This window comes from Hemiscyllium ocellatum, chromosome 18 (genome assembly GCF_020745735.1).
Source record: "Hemiscyllium ocellatum isolate sHemOce1 chromosome 18, sHemOce1.pat.X.cur, whole genome shotgun sequence".
NCBI lineage: Eukaryota > Metazoa > Chordata > Chondrichthyes > Orectolobiformes > Hemiscylliidae > Hemiscyllium > Hemiscyllium ocellatum.
Genome location: NC_083418.1, coordinates 26231649 through 26250194, shown reverse-complemented (window position 1 = coordinate 26250194; position 18546 = coordinate 26231649). Strand labels below are relative to the sequence as shown.

Sequence of the window (18546 nt, the reverse complement as noted above, 5' to 3'; positions counted from 1 at the left end):
AAGCTTGCATGGCACAAAATTCATTGGTAGGTATGTTATGAAAATGACATAAGAAGTTCACAGAAGGAGATACGGAGGTGGAGTGGGTGAGCAAAGGTCTAGCAGATTTTGTGTGGGAAAATATGAAGTTGTTTATTTTGGCAGGAAAAGTAAAAACAACCACATTACTTAAAAATGGAGAACGACTACAGAATTCCAAAGTGCAAAAGATCTAGTATGTAAGTATAGCATTAGAAGGCTAATGAATGCTCTCCTTTATTACGAGAAGAATTGAACATAAAAGTAAGGATGTTATACTTCAGTTGAATATTATGTGCAATTTTGGTTTCCTTATTTAAGGAAGAATATTAATGTATTCAAAGGCAGTCTACAGAAGGTTTACTAAATTTATCTGTAAGTAATAATAATCATAATCCTATGAGTAGATTGCATTCTGGGGATACCTTTGATGGGGGTGGACGGTGGATTTTAGAAGAGTGAGGTCTGACTTGATTGAAGTCTATAAGGACCCAAAAATGTCTTGGCAAGGTGGATGTGGGAAAGATGTGCCTCTAATGGGCGAGTCCAGCATCAGAGGATACTACTTTGAACTATCTTTTAGGATATAGATGACAAGAAATTCTCTCTTGGAGAAGGTGGTGCAACTTTGGAATCTCTGCCTCAGAAGTGGGGTCATTGAGTTTTTTAAAGGCAGAGGTAGATAGATTTTTGTTAGACAAGGGAATCAAAGGTTATCAGAACAGATGGGAATGTGGAATTCGGAACACAAACATATAAGCCGTGATCTTATTAAATAGCAGAGCAGACACAACCCTCTGAGAGAAGAATTGTTTCTTCATTTCAGCCCTAAATGGTTGACCCTTTATCCTGTGATGGACGGTCTGTTCTGAATTCCCCAGCCAGAAGATGCAACCGCTGTGTCTACCACTTCAGAATTTTAAACACATTTGTTCTGTATTTCTGCAGGTCCATTGGATCAGAATCACAAAGCAGTGAGCCCAGGATGAAGCAAATCATCTTCACAATGGAAGCCAACTCTTCCCTGATCTCCATCTCTTCCTTTTCTATACCCACATGGTACAGCTGTCATGGTCTCCTGCCTTCTCACCCAGTGTGTTTAATTCATGTTTGCCACAAAAGAAACTCAGTAAATACTATGCTGAGAATTGCTACACCTTGGGTTTTTGAATGTAATGAGGATACTGAAACTAGTACCATGTTAGCCATGTTGCTACTGTGTAGATGGCACAGGGTATATTTCATGCCACTGCTTTGCAATCACTTTGGCATAGATCAGTTGTCATGATTATAATCCAACACCATGTTGCCTCTCATCCAGTTTTCACTTCACGCTTTGTCATCCACCAATGATCTCCATTGTTAACTTATTGAGGACAATCGAGAGTTTTGATTTATTGAATCTCATGGTTAGTCTTAAACTTATACATTTCCGAGAGAAAAAAGATACATGGTTTGTAGAACAATTCTCTGCTGTGCAGTTTATCCACAAGCTGCATCAAGGATACACTGCAAACTAACTGACCGTAATTGCTCAATCAATGGTGAATAATGTTTTAGAAACCATAATCATAGAAACAACTAACAGTTGATGAGGTTTGTGTTGGTTATGGGAAATAGATCTATAAAAGGGAGATCATATTCGATTAATCTAATTGATTTGTTTGAAGAAGTAATGGAGAGTGTTTACAAAAGGAATGTAGCAGATATTACTTACTGACTCATTCTTGCAATTCTATGTCCTTTTCACTTCATCCAGGCCCGCCGCATTTTTATCTCATGGACACTCAGTCTGAGCAAACTGTGCTGATGGATGTATATTTTTCTTAGCTCCTTATGGCCCTTCCTTTAGTTGGCCTCATCCCTTCCAGTTTGAACTGCACATATTTTGTCTCCCACAAATGTGCAATGGCGAGAAGAAACAAGGGTTTTCACCTGAAATTGTAAGGCACTGTGGAACTGAGATAGCCCATAAAACTTGTCCACAAATGGGACCTGATTGGTCTTAAGTATTGCAAAACAAGAACAGAACTGGTTTACATCTGAATATGAACATCACCCTGATGAAGCCATCTGTAACTATTGCAGATGATCATGGATCTGCTTAGTGTTTCCAGCTTTTCTATTTCTTACTTTGATACTGCCGTTTCAACATGTTATATAATTGATTCTCGTCAAATATATTCAAGTCATTGTTTAGTTACATCAATCCCTTTAACCACCAAGTCTAATGTTAACATTTTTCTAATTTCTCTTTGAAAGCCAGTTCATTTTTTCCTTTCCCTTCCTCTTATTCAGACAGGACTCATTATGAGACACTGTGAATTAGATACCTTCAATCTGTTACTGTGTTGGATTATTTACATTTGACAAACCAAATGTTCTGGTAAATTGCTTGGTGTTTGTTAGTGCCTGTCTTTGGAATGTTCACTGTGCAGTGTGATGTGCGTGAAAACTGCGGATGTGGCTACAGGAAAACATAATCCAAACAATAAACACGCGGAAGCAGAGATTTTAAAAGAATTGTAATAAAACTCCTGTTCACATACAGAACCTGGTGACAGTCAGGTCTGGACCTTCTGCGAGGTACAAAACACACAATATATGGCAATAAGGTTGGAGAATAATTTAAAGCTGCCTTTTTTCAGCATCTTTTTTTTCTTCACTGTGCGATCCACCAATGCCAGGGAATCAATGCATTTCCGGGATTGAGACCAGTTGGTTACGATGGTTACAGATTTGTCCGCAGGCAGACTTGACCTGCAGGAAAGAATAATCATTTATTGCCTCTGGACAGAAAGCCAACAGATATCCCACCAGGTCACAGAAATCATGTCTATGTTTGATATGGCGGAGAGTACTCATAGGAAGTGGTGAGCCATGCAAAATGAAAATGAAACAAAGCATGACAGTATTTGGGCGGCACGGCGGCACAGTGGTTAGCACTGCTGCCTCACAGCACCAGAGACCTGGGTTCAATTCCCACCTCAGGCAACTGTCTGTGTGGAGTTTGCACATTCTCCCTGTGTCTGCGTGGGCTTCCTCCATGTGCTCTGGTTTCCTCTGACAGTCCAAAGATGTGCAGGTTAGGTGAATTGGCCACGCTAAATTGCCCGTAGTGTTAAGTGAAGGGGTAAATGTAGGAGCATGGGTCTAGGTGGATTGCTCTTCGGAGGGTCAGTGTGGACTTGTTGGGCCGAAGGGCCTGTTTCCATGCTGTAAGTAATCTAATCTATTACAGCAGTTTGTTTCCACATGCAAATTCGGCACACAAATGAACAAACATATTTGTTACCATCTGAGGGAAAAGACTTTAATTCTGTGGAACATGTAAAAGGGAAAATTCACAATCTTGTATTCCAAATCATACCTACTGTGTATGACTCGAAGAGGTTATACCGCACCCTCATACTCCAGGGTGCAGGCTCAGTTTGTCAATCAGCTCATGGACAAATGTTACAGATAACAAGGCCTCAGCAAGGTCATTGAAACTTATGCCATCATCATCAGATATCCTCCAAAAATATGCCCAAATCGCAGATACCCACTGATTTGCAACATTACATTTAGCTCAAGAAAGCGTAACTCTAGCTCAAACATGAATAACTTCACAAAGTTATTAAGGTCGAAGAAGACTTCATCAATTTGACTTCGAGAGGAATGTGTGGAAGGTGAAGGAATAAGGTAGTTGTCATGAAAGGGCCAACTCTGAACTCCCATGTGGTTGTCACTAGGGGGAGGTGGTCAGTTTAGTTGCAGTTGTTCCACTCTATTAGTTTTACCTCCACTGTTAACAACCATGTGATTTAGATTTTTAGCATCTCTTAGAAGATACATTGGTGGGCGGCACGGTGGCACAGCGGTTAGCACTGCTGCCTCACAGCGCCTGAGACCCGGGTTCAATTCCCGACTCAGGCGACTGACTGTGTGGAGTTTGCACGTTCTCCCCGTGTCTGCGTGGGTTTCCTCCGTGTGCTCCGGTTTCCTCCCACAGTCACAAAGATGTGCGGGTCAGGTGAATTGGCCATACTAAATTGCCGTAGTGTTAGGTAAGGCGTAAATGTAGGGGTATGGGTGGGGTGCGCTTCGGCGGGTCGGTGTGGACTTGTTGGGCCAAAGGGCCTGTTTCCACACTGTAAGTAATCTAATCTAACGTGCCATCTTACTACTATGGAACATACTTGCCTGTTGCTCAAGACATGACTCTTCTGCCAAGAGTTCCATATGGTCATCCATTTGTAAATCCCTAAACCAATAAAAACAAGAGAGATTGGTGGCAATATGCAGCCGAAGAAAAGACCCTAGCAAAACCATCTCTTGTAACAGGGAAGTACCTCTCGACACCAACCAACTGATGATGTTCAATGTCCTCTACCCACTTCCATAACCCAGACCTGATCATGACATAGTCTGCACAGCCAACCCACTTTCATCTACCTATGGGCCCCATTATCAGGTATGCTTTCTCCTGAGCGTACTATCACCCATCCCTTTGTCTTCTCAACCGTGTGAACTCTACTTCCAGCTATCCACTCACTCCTTCCCCTGCACCCCGCACCCACCTTTAGCATAAATAAACTTTTCCCTGCTCCTGTCAGTTCTGAAGAGGAGTTACTGGGCTCAAAATGTTAACTCTGCTTTTTCTCTCCACAGATGCTGAAATGTAATATATTCGAGAGGAGAATGTTTGAACGATTCATTCATATACGATTCTGCACATATTGCACAACTCCCTCCCTCTGACATTCACGTCCTGCTGAACATCCCTAAGCCACCATCACCTTTTCAGCGAGACCATCAGAGTGAAAGCAGACAAAATGGTAAAGTGATAAACACTTCGATAAGGGAATACAGATGAGGAAACCACAATTTAAAGATTGAGATTGTGCTCCGATCAAATGAATCGATTGAGATTACAAGCTCATGACATCTCTATCAAGACCAAAGTCAATGAGCAATTGCTCAGTACTGATGGTTAATTGTTGCATGACAACTTAGAACATAGAAAAGTACAGCACAGAACAGGCCCTTTGGCCCACGATGTTGTGCCAAGACTTAATCCTAATGAAAAATATAGTAACTTAACCTATGCACCCCTCAACTCATTGCTATCCATGTGCATGTCCAGCAGTTGCTTAAATGTCCCTAATGACTCTGCTTCCATCACCACAGCTGGCAACGCATTCCATGCATTCACAACTCTCTGTGTAAATAGCTTACCTCTGACGTCTCCTTTATACCTTCCTCCTGATATCTTCAAAGTGGAACATAAGATGCTTGATCACAAGTAGAACAGAATATTTTGAGGTTAGCAATTTTGAACATTCATTTCTTCTTACAATGTATGACCGCAATGTTGGTCATCCCCCTCATTGAGGTGATCAAGAAGAACTACAATTTCAATTTTGCAGATCTCAGTGCCATCATCAACAATTTCAAGCCTCAACAGATTATTGCTGTACTTAAGAGCAAACAGACTTTGCACCTTAAGAAATGACTGGGTATATGTATGTTTGTTGCTTATGATGAATTAACTTCAAATGAAGTTCTTTAGTTTTAGAGAGAATAATGTTGTGTTCGATGATTGAAATACTGGGTGTGTGTCGCCCTGTGCTGTCTCTCCAAACTGGAAACAAACATCAAGCATGAGAAAGCAGGCATTTTAAAAGCCGTATATAAAGTTCCTGTTCACACACAAAATCTGGTGAGAGCCATTTCTGCATATCTCCAAGGTACAAAACACATACCAATATTCTGTCTTCATGCATGATTAAAGGACCCTGTTGACATAAAATCTTAAAGCCCAGAGAGATCATTTGGCCTACTGTACCATTGAGCTATCCAATTGGTTATACAACCGTTCTCTTTCCCCATTGTCTGAATTTTTTTTCCCCTTTTTCAAGCATGTATCGTATTTCTTTTCCAAAGTTTCTTTTATGTTTGGGTTGTACTATGCTAGCCAGGTCAGTGTCTACTGCTTATCTCCATACAGTCTCCAATGCAAGAACTGGGTATTTAACATTTTTAGAGGACATATGCATTAAGTGTAAACACATTTAACTGCACATAAATTATATTTCCTCCACAGACCTCACCAGCGGCTTTCAAACAAAATAGCAAAGAATCAACAATATAAAATGTTAAGATCCAAGATTTTTTTTCACAATTCCCATTGTAACTTAAGTGTGCTCCTGAAATAATTTATCTCTATCAATCTGTTCCTTTCTAGTAAGAATAATCCAACTTTTCTAATCCTGCCTTCATAACATATGCGGAATAATGTCTAGTCTGTAATTAATCATGAGCTTTGTTGATAAATATCATTCATAAACCATGACAGCCAATTCAGGCAGCTTATGAATTGTCAGCATGAATGCAAGATCAAATCAAAGCCTCATTATTCCCTTCACCATTTATTTCTGTTGACTACTTTAACAGTACTCCTGCTTCCCAGACAGGCTTAAGGGCCATGGTCTACTTACTTTAGAAGCAGTATAGAATTAGAGACCACTGGATAAAAGTCTACAAAGTAATTAAAGAGCTGGATAGTATGCCCATTAATAAAATATTCTATTTAACTGATTAGGGAGGAGCAGTGACAGGTATTAGATTTATAATAGTAGAAATAGGCAATACTCAAAGCCTCTGGAGTGCACTGCCAACTGGTGCAAGAGATGTTGATTCTCTGCTTTTGTTTAAGAGGGAGCTTGATTGGGCAAAGATCGTATCATATAGAAGATGTGTATCTACAGATATTACATGGTCTACGGAATTTCCTAGCCTGATTTGATCACCTCAGAGAGTTGCAGAAGAATTAACCAGGATATTTTAACTTCTGTTGACCATGAGGTTGCATGCAGGTTTTGCCTTGCCTTGGTGATTACACTGGCTCCAGGAATGGGAGTGAGGAGGTAGATTGTTCCACAACATGGTTCTGCTCACTAGATTTAGAAGATGTGTACCATAATCCTAACAGCATGTAGTGTGTCAATTGCTTGCTGGTGTATTCTGGGCGATTTGTCTCACATTAAGGTGCTAATAGTCTTTTGTCAAAAACTGAAAAGCAGCACTTTTAGACAGAGCCATAATCTAATGAGAGTGGAAAATACACTCCCCTTAAAGGCAGCATAATTATACAGTCTCTACCTTGTAAAGATTTCTTAGGAATAGTTAAAATCTACAATCTAATAATCACAAAAAGCCAGATAAATGTGCTTAAGTTGCATAAAATTAGTCAACCTCTAGAATAATACCTGAACAAAGGAATCATAGAAACCCTTTAGAATCATAGAATCACTGTGGAAACAGGCCATTTGTCCCAACATGTCCACACCAACCCTCTAAAGAGTAACCCATCCAGACCCATTCCCCCACCCAATACTCTACATTTAGAAATCATAGAATTCCTTCAGTGTAGAAACAGGTCTTTTGGCCCAACAGCTCCATATCACAGTCACAAAGATGTGCGGGTCAGGTGAATTGGCCATGCTAAATTGCCCGTAGTGTTAGGTAAGGGGTAAATGTAGGGGTATGGGTGGGTTGCGCTTCGGCGGGTCGGTGTGGACTTGTTGGGCCGAAGGGCCTGTTTCCACACTGTAAGTCTAAAATATCAACCCTCTGAAAAGTAACCTACTCAGACCCATTGCCCTACCCTATTACTCTAGATTTACCCCTTACTAACGCATCTACCCTACTAATCCCTGAACACTATGGGCAATTTAGCATCACCAATTCACCTGACCCGCACATCTTTGGATTGTGGGAGGAAACCGGAGCACCTGGAAGAAACCCACACAGACACGAGGAGAATGTGCAAACTCCACACAGACAGTCGCCTGAGGCCGGAATCAAACCCAGATCCCTGGCGCTGGGAGACAGCAGTGCTAACCATTAAGCCACCAAGCCGCCCTAAAAGAACCAGCTCTTTCCCCTAAGATAAAACCAGTTGCCACAATATGTAAAGTAAAATAGCATGGATGCTGAAAAACTGAAGGAAAATGCTGGAGAAACTCATCACATATGGAAGAGAGAAACAGAGTTAACACATCAAGTTCAAGATGACCATTCTTCAGAACTAGTTACATACAAACATACAAAATAGGAAAGCGCAAAAGTAGGCCATTTGGCCCCTCGAGCTTGTTCCAATATTCAACAAGGTCATGGCTGATTCGTTTGTGTTTCAAAGTCCACATTCCCACCTATCCCCAATAATCTTGAATACCTTGTCTAACTAGAATCTATCTCCCTATGCCATAAAAGTAGTCAGTTATGTGAGGATGGAAAAACACAGCAAATCAGACAGCATCCAAGAAGCATGCAACTCTACGTTTCGGGCTGAAACCCTTTGCAACAACTGTCCTATCGAAAGGTTTTGGCCAGAAACGTTGACTTTCCTGCTCCACAGATGCTGTTTGGCTTGCAATGTTTTTATAGCTTCACATCTAGTGACTCTGGCTTCCAGCATCGCAGTCCTTACTGACTTGATTGCACATTCTTTGTTGCCCTGTGAGGGTAGCATTGGGCCTTCTGCTCGAGCAGCTGAATCAGATTGTTGAAGCAGAAACATGTGTTGCTGGGAAAGCGCAGCAGGTCAGGCAGCATCCAAGGAGCAGGAAAACCAATGTTTTGGACATAAGCCCTTCTTCAGGAATGAAGAAGGTGTGCCAAGCAGGCTAAGATAAAAGGTAGGGAGAGACTTGGGGAAGGGGCATTGGGAATGCGATAGTTGGAAGGAGGTTAAGGTGAGGGTGATAGGCCGGAGAGGGGGTCGGGTAGAAGATTGCAGGTCAAGAAGGCAGTGCTGAGTCCAAGGGTTGGGACTGAGATAAGGTGGGGGGAGGGGAAATGAGGAAGCTGGAGAAATCTGCATTCATCCCTTGTGGTTGGAGGGTTCCTAAGCAGAAGATGAGGTACTCTTCCTCCAGGTGTCATATTTCCATGGTCTGGCAATGGAGGAGGCCAAGGACCTGCATGTCCTTGGCAGAGTGGGAGGGGCGGTTGGGTTGGTTGGTGCGGGTGTCCCAGAGGTGTTCTCTGAAACGTTCCGCAAGTGGGTGGCCTGTCTCCCCAATGTAGAGGAGGCCACATCGGGTGCAGCAGATGCAATAAATGATGTGTGTGAATTTGTGATGGATATGGAAGGATCCCTTGGGGCCGTGGAGGGAAGTGAGGGGGAATGTGTGGGCACAAGTTTTGCATTTCTTGAGGTTGCAGGGGGAGGTGCCGGGAGTGGAGGTTGGGTTGGTGGGGGTGTGTGGACCTGACGAGGGAGTCGCGGAGGGAATGGTCTTTCCGGAATGCTGATAGGGGAGGGGAGGAAAATATATCCTTGGTGATGGGATCTGTTTGGAGGTGGCAGAAATGATGAAAGATGATACGATGTATCTGGAGGTTGGTGGAGTGATAGGTGAGGACCAGTGGGGTTCTGTCCTGGTGGTGATTGGAGGGGCGGGGTTCAAGGGCGGAGGAGAAGGAAGTGGAGGAGATGCGGTGGAGAGCATCGTCAACCATGTCTGAGGGGAAATTGCGGTCTTTGAAGAAGGAGACCATCTGGGTTGTTCGGTATTGGAAATGGTCCTCCTGGGAGCAGATGCGGCGGAGGCGAAGGAATTGGGAATATGGAATGGCGTTTTTACAGGGGGAAGGGTGGGAGGAGGTGTAATCTAGACAGCTGTGGGAGTCGGTCGGTTTATAGTGAATGTCCGTGTTGAGTCAGTCGCCCGAGATAGAAATGGAGAGGTCTAGGAAGGGGAGGGAGGAGTCTGAGATGGTCCAGGTAAATATGAGGTCGGGGTGGAAGGTGTTAGTAAAATGGATGAACTGTTCAACTTCCTCATGGGAGCACAAGGTAGCACTGACACAGTCATCGATGTAGCGGAGGAAAAGGTGGGGAGTGGTACCAGTGTGGCTGCTGAAGATGGACTGTTCCACATATCCGATGAAGAGGCAGGCATAGCTGGGGCCCATGCGGGTGCCCATGGCTACTCCTTTGGTTTGGACTGAAGCAGCCTGCTTGGTCACTTAACAGGCAGTTAAAAGTCAGACATGTCACCACATAGAGACCAGACTGAGTAACCATGCTCACCATCACTTTCCTGAGGGCAGTTAGGATGGGATATAAATGCTGATCTTGCCACCCATGCTCTACATCATGCTTTGTCCTTGGAATGTCAGGTGGAATACCATTAGTGTTCTTTTGTTTAAACTGAAATAAAAGTTTAGAGCAAAATTTGAATTCTGTTTCTCAAAATTATTACTATTTCAATTTTCTTAAAGCAGAGCTATTCATTGTGGGCAGAAGGAAGTAAACCTTCACCTACTTTCTTGGAATTGTAGTACATTGATGGCACTGTTTTCTGCTTCGGCGAGTCTGTCTAATTGAGGACTCTGACCCATTTTGTTTTGGAACGGGGTGCACAATGCACAATATCCTATCATAAAGTTCTTTGATACCAAGTCCATCTAAGATCAACTGACAGAGCACTGACCATGATGTAACCAAGCTCTTGGGAAATGGATGAATTATCACTTTCAATGCCAGTCAATCTTTGTTCAATTCCTTCTCAAACTGGGTTCCATTTACACAATTAAATGAAAAATTGTGTGGATTTGTAAATTGAACGGTTGATTACTGTTTGGGGTAAAAATGAAAATGAACTCCAGAGCCTTCACCTTTTCACTATTACCGCTACTATAAACTGGTCTAATCCCATCCTTGTCCATCTGTGTTGAGGACAAAAACAAACACAGGACAGATGCCTGCCAATCAAAATGGAAATTTTAATCAAAGCCAATGCACAAGTTTTCAAATGAGCTGTATTGGACTTCTTTGAAAAAATTATTATTCCATAAATATTTGTGGTACCTTTAAAAATGTAACCGCATGTAAAAAAAATCTTAAACACTAACAGATACATTCTTTATACTGCTCTGGGACAGAAGTCAACATCATGTGTTTGCAGAAACACAATTATGTGTTGGACTTGTTTCTAAGTAAAGCCTTGGAAAACTACAGTACAAGGCATTCATGAAGAATGTTTAGTAGTTTTAATGTGGGAAAGCCCTCTTGCGTTAATTTCAAGGATCACGGTTCATTTTACTAACTGGAAAATCCGTGACATCACGTATAGTAACATTTTCAGTTGAAAAGTAATAGTATTTCTTCTGTAGCCTGCAAATTAACTCAGTGTTTCCTGGCACAATCGGTGTAGTGTTTCTTAAGAATCAATGAGTTACTCGAGCTGACTGCTATTTGCGCCCCAGAAAGCCAATAGGTCTTTCACCAGCTGGATGAATTAAAGAAAACAATTATGTAACTGCATTCGGCAAAGGAAATAAAACAAAGCATAGTGGCCTGCTTTCAGCTCCTTATGGTGTGATGAGAAAAGTAGGTTACCAAGAGTGCTCTCCAGTAAGACTCACTCTTCCAGAAACCAGCATTCCAAAACAGCAAAACATAATCCTCACAGCTGCGTGCATGGGTATGAAGTGAAAAACATGTTAGCAGGGAACAGGGAATTCCATTTGGATATTCATACAGTGTGGAAGCAGGCCATTCAGCCCATCAAGTCCACACGACACTCCAAACAGCATCCCACCAGACTCACCCCACCCCTGGAACCCTGCATTTCCCATGGCTAATCCACCTAACCTACACATCCCTGAGCACAATGGGCAATTTAGCATGGCCAATCCACCTAACCTGCACATCTGACCTCCCCCAGTCTGTGTAGGTTTCCTTCGGGTGCTCCGGTTTCCTCCCAGAGTCAACCCATCGGTGCAATTGAAGCTGGGTCCCTGGTACTGCGAGGCGGCATTGCTAACCACTGAACCACTGTGCTGACCAGGATCTACTTTACATAGGGAAAGTGATGGAGGAAAGTAAAGCACTACAGCCTTGAGGCTGAAACTTTGAACATTTAGTAGACATTTATGAAATGGAGTAAGTTCGCTGCTCAAAACTGGCTGCCAAAACTTAAACTGTGTAGCATCCACTAAATGATTTCCTGGTTCCCATATAACATATCCACAGACAGATTTTCCTTAAGAAACTGAAAATATAGTCTTTTGGTCGTACTAAACTTGAGTATGGCTGGAAAATAAGAGAGATTTTATCAAAGCTTTTCACTTTGTACGCATTAGGACAATTCATAAGAATTCAAGTCAACAAAAATCCAATTGCTGGGTCATTTTGAGGGCAATTCTCTGACCAGAGTCAAATTGCTTGGTTTAAAATTTAAACAAAACCTGGAGCAAATTGTCAATCTTCATTAACTATTACAGTGTCCATGGCAACAGCTTTTACCAGAATCCATTTGCCAACCAATCAGCATTCTCCTCTTAGGCGGTTTAAATGTTGGTTTTCTCCTTGATTTGGTTTCCGTGCAAATTGTCCGAATGATTCCAACTTGACATGCTTCAACAAAATTTGTGTTTTCACAGAAATATGTTGAATGTATGTATAAACAGAAACTCTTACTGAATTGGATAATGTTTAGGATTAAATAGAAAGGATTATTAGGTTAAAAGTTCCAAACTTTTATGTCTATAAGAATACAGAGCAGTTCTCGAGTATCAAGGGAATGAAGTGCATAGTATCACGTGATGTGGTATGGTACATTGTGTGCCTGGATGTTTGGTATTACAACTTACTGTGGTCTACCGTGTTGTGTGTTACAGCATTATAGTGTTTGCTGTGGCATAGTGTGATGTATTGTGACATTGTCATGTTTGTTGAAATAAGTCTTGCACAGTAAATTGTGTTGCATTGCATCGTATTTTTCTGCCAAACATTCAGAGGTGCACTGATGAAAGTATTGTGCTTTATGTGATGGTACTGAAATTACTTAGGGGCAGCACCATGCTCTAAGCATAACTCTAGATGGAGCCCAAAGGAGCAATGGAAATGGCTATTTCTGCAGTTTCTTGGGGCAGTGTTGTCTTCTTGCTGGCATTTCACTGGGACATGAATGGCTCAGAAAACCTGACCTTGTTCTTAAATTTGCTAAGGTCCCTTCATAAGACAAATATGGCACACCAAGCCCCAAAAGTCAGGTGCATGTTATTTGACTTTGGAAAAATATTTACCAATTGCTCCAATAGGCCTCTCCAACCTGCTCGCAACTTGGTGCAACTAATTGGCCACTGAACTCCTTTCTGGCTCAACTCCAGTATTAATACTTGACAATTGCATCATATAAGCGGTGGAGACATGGGACAAGGTCACGGCCTGGAAATCATCCATTCAGTGGGTTCCTGGCCTGATTGAAAATAAAGCCTCTCGATCTAGTGGAAACATTTCACTTCTCCCAATTAATGAACCTGCTGGTCCTCCTCACATGAATAAATGAACTAAATGAGAATACATGTTAAGAATTGACCATAAGAAGAATTAAAGTGACTGAAGGTCATGCACTGACCACAGCCCTCGCATGCAGGCAGACAGTAAAAGAAAATAAACATACCAACTTCGCTGCACGCATTCCTTGGTAAAACAGCTCCAAAGATTTCAGTTGCAAAAGCACAGAGGGCTCTCTAAGCAAACCTGAGACATATTCTGTCCAAGTTCTCCTCCACGATACCACTATCACTCTCCTTCAACTCTCTAATCACTCAATTGACATTACTAGAAGCTGCTGTTGCAGATTCACAAACTTCTTCGCCAGCCTACTAACACGAACATTTCTCACCAGGTTCAAGCAAGAGACTGATGTGGTCTAAGCAGATAAGTCCCAAGAGTAATATACAGAAATCACTGAAACCTGTTCACGAACATGATGGTGAATCATCTACAGATCCAATATATCCAAATTAGAGACCTTAATCACAAATAGCGGTTGTTTAAAATTGTTCTTCCAATTTCTAACCAATGCATATTTGGCTGGGATTGGTTCAGTTGTCTATACACTTTAAGCATCTCAAGGTGGTGAGGAATACTTAATATTCTTTTCTATCAAGACCACCAAGAAAAATACATAAAAAGCGTTGGATCTTACCATGAACAAATTAGATGCCAGGTTTGCTAGCAGTTTGGAACACCCTTAGGTGCAACGTAAATGCAAGTCTTTTTCTTTCATTCAGAGTCAAGATTTGGTCTCAGTAGGAAAAAGCATGATCAATTGTTAAAATGCACGCACGTCTTCCTTTGCAGAAACCAACAGGCAGCATTGAGAAGTTTCCCATTGCATCATAGTAGAGAATTGAGGACTGGCCTTAATCACCAATGTGAAGTCTTATCAAGTAACTGTTTACTGGAAATGTTGCACAATACTAGACGGAGGTGATCTCAGCCATATTACTTCATAGCCCCTGCACAATAACCAATAGTACAACAGATTACTTCACGGTTTGGAATTGAATGTAGCGTTACATTTAAAACCATTTGGCTCATATGCATTAGACATCAGGACATTAGAATGTAGTCTCAAGGCCAACAAACACAGATCATGAACTTTGTCCACAGGAATAGCACATCTTAAAAAGGAACAAGTTGGCCAGTTCAGCAGATTTACACATTATTCTTTTCTAAACTCAGTTTACCACCAGTTCTTGGAATTACTTCTACCACAGAACCTGAATTAAAGTCACTGTTTTCAACAGTGAGCACAGTTCATCTTAATGACATACCTAAGTCATGATCTTCAAAATGTTTGCATAAAAAGTGAAGACAACACCTTTCCATATAAAGCGTATTTCTTGTAAAATATCAGGGCAGAAATATCAAAGGTAATTATTTGTTTCATGAATAAACCTATCCATTTATTGTTTTGGCATTACAAACATTTGTACTCAAAGCATATTCCTCACTCATCCAAATCAATGTGAAGAAAGGAAAATAGTTACATGGTGTTTGGCAAACTCAACATTTTCATTATAAAGCTCTCCTAAATGAACTTTTCACTTACAAAATCCATTAACATAACACAGAAGGTGGGGGGTGGGGGTGAGTTTCTTAAAGATGTGAAAACAAATGAATTTGCTGTGCCAAGGAAGGGTAGCTATGGTACAAAGCAAATGGGTTGCAGGACAGGGATTCTGAAAGTTGCATTTCTTTTTGGCCTTTGTGAAGTTCCATGGCCATGGGTTAACAGGTTGATCCACTGTGATCTGTTTAGCAATTGAAAGACAGAGGGTCATTTTAAACAAACATCAGTTGAGAAAGCCATGCTGATTGTGTGAAATGCCAGCTTTACCCAATCCAATTTCACTTTATTAATTTTAATAGAGTAAATTTGTTTGAGTTGTACAAACAGTGTCAAATTTAATTTCCCCAGTTTCTTCATAAACATGTTAGATTGTCATTGTTCCCGTAGTCCCATGCTTACTTCAAATTTCTATGTACTCACCACAAACTTTCACACCTCATTATTTATGATTAAATGAAGAACATGATTCAAAATGTTTGGCAAATTAATGAAAAATTCCATAAACATAAATACAGTTGGAAACGTGCCTAGTAATGCAATTGCTTTAGTAAATACTCATTTGTGAAGTGAAAGCCAGTGAATTACTCATTTTATAAAGCTAAAGTCCTACAACAAGCTCACTTGTTTCAGTTTTTTGCAGTTTTTGATACATCAGTGTCTGTATTGTTCCTTCTCCCACAAGAATTCATCTCAAATCTCCAACTGAATCAGTATCTTGACTTGTGTTTCTTTTGAAGTCCAACGCTTACACTCCTCAACTAAAGAAAAAGTCTTTCCTAACCACAGAATTTATCAAAAGGCATTATAATCAATAAAGTCCTTTTGAAGTATAGTGCTGATGATGCAAAAATGAACAGCAGTCAATTTGCACAAAGCATGGTCCCATCAGCATTAATGTGGTAACTGGCTAAAACATCCCTAACTGTTCTACAGACTAGTGTCATAGAATCTTTCATATCAGTCTAGTCCTAACTCATTGGCTGTAGAAGTATAGGTTCAGACAGAGATACAAGTGGCAACTCTGGTTTGTTTTTCTTTGTTCTTAACCCATGGCCACTGAGATCAAACATTATGTTCTTGAAGTCAACTCATGAAAGTCAGCTAGTTCAACTGAAAGCAGGGTTTTATCTGGGGCTTTTCTTGATAATGCCCAACTCAGCACCATGATATACACATGTTGAATATTTGGGAAGACCATTTGCTTGAATCCATTTTCTATATAGAGAATAACATCTCATTGTAACAAACCTCTCAATTGTCCAACCAGGGAACTAAACACACTGAGTTAGTATCCCTCAGTCCTAAAGCATCTTTGTTACGTTGTATTGAAAGGGAAATGGAGTGATCCCGACACCAACGGATGCTTTAATTCATGAAAAGCTTAGACTGAAGATTATAGTTTATCAGACAGCACAGACACTGTGCTTTAAGCAATCCAAACAATGTAGTTCCGTTATAACGTAAATAACAAAACACACACAGTTTAATTGCTTGATATACCTCTTGCCCTGTTATAACAGTTTGGCAACACTTCCAGTTTTCCAATCAGTTCAACTAGTGAGAGTAACCACATCCAATGTGCCAATGAAGAGTGAACCAGGAAATAAAAAGGAAGAAAACCACAACCAACCTGTTGCAAATGTAGTGAACAATGATGAGAAGGGTCACTGGACCTGAAACATTAACTCTGCTTTCTCTTAGCTGCCAGAGCTGCTAAGTTTTTCCAGCAACTTCTGTTTGTTTTACTGATTTCGAACATCCACAGTTTTTTAGGTGTTTTTCTGCAAACTGAAATGTTGGGATTTATACCAAAATGATATTATTTTGATCTTTATTTAAATACATCAGACTTTTGGGGCATCTGACTAATTTTGCCCTTATGATTTAAGTAGACATTCTCTCATCAGTAACAGAAAGTTTGGTCATTGTGATTAAAGATCACTGGCCTGAAAAGTTAACTTTGTTCCTCTCTACACAGATGCTGCCTGACCTGCTGAGTATTTTCAGTTTATATTATGGTCCCAGCAGTATTATGAATCACTTCCTTTCCTTTTTCTATTAGACAGCACATCAGGTTAGCTCAATGTTATGTATCAGCGGGGAAGCAGTACAGTTAAGATAACTAAGGAGCAAGTAATTCTGAATCAGTGTTTAGTTTGTTCAGGCACAATGAACTCTTCAGCACAACAATCTCCACAGTTTTCTTTCATACTGCTAGCAAAGAGTAATTAAAACAGAAACAACTTGCATTTAAATAATGCCTTGCATGATTCAGGATGTTCCTAAACATTTCACAGTCAACAAGCTGTGGTCAGTGTTGCAATGTATGGTTAAGATAATGGCCAAATAATTATCTTCTGTGCTGTTACTTGAGGGATATTGGCCAAGACACTAAAATAACTTTCCTGCACATCTTTAATTAGAGCTGTGTGATCTTTTATATTCACCTGGGAGACAGAGAGAGGACAGAAACATGGTTTTACATCTTATCTGAAAGATGGTACATCCAGCAGTGTAACACTTCCTTAGTGCTCAGGCCTCTGGAATGTGACTTAGGTTCACAATCTTTTAACTCAAACAGGACACCTACAGTCAATTAAAAAACAGATCCAGCCGTAGAAAGAACTTTGAAGTTTCTCTCCAATTAGACCATCTGTAGAATATGTCAATTTTCATCCAAAGCATATACAGAACCTTTGTCTAAGTTCAGAATCAAGGTACATTCTGGGAGACAGTTTGAAACAGATATAGCTGTCATATGCAGCTGTATAGTGCTAGTCTATAGAATGCCTGTTCACATGGAAATTAAAGATGGCTAACGTTTAATTCATTAAAACAGAGTTTCAGCTGAAACATCATAGATATGTGTTAGACAGAGTTAAAAGAGAAGCAAAACAAGGTTACAGAAGAGAATTCAATAAGTGAACATGTATTTGTCAATCTATAGCTCCGGGTAAGAATAAACCAGTGAATGCCATTCATTCTCTTTTTTAAAAAATAGCATATAAATTGTACACATTGGAAGGTAGTGAATACTTACAAGAGGAAGGGAATGTGGAAGGATGGTTGGATAGATTGAGTAAAGCACTTAAAAAGAATCAAATAGTTAAGGACTTCAGCTTCATTAATCATATTCAATTCTTTCTCTGATCGCAGCGGTTAACCAAAGCAAGCTTATAACATAACTATGTGCAGTACATAACCACCTCATTTACAATGCTGTAAGTCAGTTTAAAATACAGGACATTGCCTGTTCATATGGAGGCTCCTTCACCTTATTAACGGCCACTATAATTTAATGCCATATCCTCTGATCCCCTACAGTCATTTCAATTCTATGTCAGATCCGTGGAGATATTCATCTAATGTCAACACAAATAGTCAGACATTTCTCGGTTTCAGACAGTGAAGTAAAACTTCTATTAATTTCAACTAATCTTTAAACTGGTACTCCTTTCCTAACAGCTCAATGGGTGCCCAAAACCACATGGGCTCCAATAGCTCAATATCACTGTCTACAGGGCAATCCTTGATGGGCAATAAATATCCAAATCATCTGATGAAAGGACCTTTTTTTTCAAAATCCAGTCCAAGGCACATTTTA

At 40.6% G+C, this 18546-nt stretch overlaps 1 long non-coding RNA gene across 1 annotated transcript; it reads right to left on the bottom strand.

Annotated features, from left to right (window-relative positions):
- Positions 1-2526: 2526 nt before the first annotated feature.
- Positions 2527-14262, bottom strand: LOC132824161 (uncharacterized). Its single transcript, XR_009645643.1, has 3 exons — positions 14013-14262; positions 10103-10222; positions 2527-2778 (listed from the first exon to the last, which is right to left on the bottom strand). It is a non-coding gene; the product is annotated as an uncharacterized LOC132824161 (long non-coding RNA).
- Positions 14263-18546: the final 4284 nt, after the last annotated feature.